Raw genomic sequence first — 1,621 nt, 5'->3', positions numbered from 1 at the left:
CTTTAATTAACAGGATGCAAGTGACCAACTTGTCTAACCTTGTATAAAGTCAAGGGTTGCAAGGGAAGGAAGACTGTGATTGTAGTTGTTGCTGTTGCGATAAGCTTTCAAGCTGACTTTTGGCTTATGTTTTCTGTATGTTAGCCGTCTTGGGTCCCACTTTAGGATAAAAATAAAATTAATAACAAAATTAATAATAATAATAATTGGGGCAGTGAACATGCGGACACCTTGTTTTAAGCATTTTATTCACCAACGAAAATGAATCATTTTATAACCCATATTATAGATTCAAAAAAGGGATATATTTTGAATTTTTGTTTTTCCCCTTCTGGGCTTTTACATATAATTTGTTTAAAATGCAAAATTGTGGTTTTCTTTGTTATTGTTTGTTGTGGCTGATGGGAACTGCAATACAACAATCTGAAAATTGCACCATTGCTACCTTGATAAATGCTCCCTTGAGGTCCCTTTACATTTAACTTGGTAAAGATGGGAAAAAGCCCTTATCCAGGTAAGAACACCTGAGTTTTTGTGCGACTTTCCAGTATTTGTATGACTTTAGTTGCAATATCATGTTCAGCCACAGGATGTCACAACGAAAAGAAGCTTGTTTCTTAGTTCAGCCACGACAACAATATTGTCGTACTACACTGTTAGTGCCATTTGTTGTTTATTGTTATTTATTTATTATGTTTATTCACATCCCACTCTTTCCCCAGGATTGGGACTCAGAGCGGCTTCACAGCATTAAAAACAGTACAATTAAAATAATTTAAAATACATATATTAAAAAGGAATTATTATGGTATTAAAACAGATAGTTATTAAAAGAATAAAACATATTTTTAAAAGAGAACTATAGAGAAAAAGCTGGAAAAAACCCTTGTGTATCTTATTAAGATTTATTTATAAAGCGCTGTAGGTTTACACAATGCTGCCTCTGACTGGATTAATGATTATGTAATTTTAATTTAATTTTAATCTTTCATTATTTTAATTCTTGATTAATTGATATTTTTATTGTAATGTTGGGAGGGAGGAGGGACTTAAAGGGATGCATTTTAATTTTATGTTGTATTTTGTGTGTTTTTACCTGAAGTTGTAAGCTGCCTCAATCCTGTGGGAGAGGCGGCATATAAATAAAAAATTATTATTGTTGTTGTTGTTATGTACAATCAATTAAAATAAAATGAAGACCTGCCAGTTGTGTATACTCCACAAAAAAAGAATGGAGATTAGTTCAAATATTAAATTAGAAGCGATAAAATAAACAACACAGGTTAAAAGAGCATAGGCTAACAATCATGTCAGGCCTGGGAACGCTTCAAGTCATTGTATATATTTATGTATTATATATATATTATATAATTTATATTTTATATTAATTATTATTATTTTATATATTATATGTATTATATATTACGTATTATATATTTTATTATATGTTTTATATTATATTTTATTATATGTTTTATATTATATTTTATTATATAATTTATATTAATAATTATTTTATATATATTATATTACTTATTATTTTAAATACGTATTATATATTTTATTTATTTTATATATTGTATAATTTATATTTTATATTAATAATAATCATTTTATATGT

The sequence above is a fragment of the Sceloporus undulatus genome, chromosome 8 (genome assembly GCF_019175285.1).
Source record: "Sceloporus undulatus isolate JIND9_A2432 ecotype Alabama chromosome 8, SceUnd_v1.1, whole genome shotgun sequence".
Lineage (NCBI taxonomy): Eukaryota > Metazoa > Chordata > Lepidosauria > Squamata > Phrynosomatidae > Sceloporus > Sceloporus undulatus.
This window is presented reverse-complemented; position numbering follows the sequence as displayed.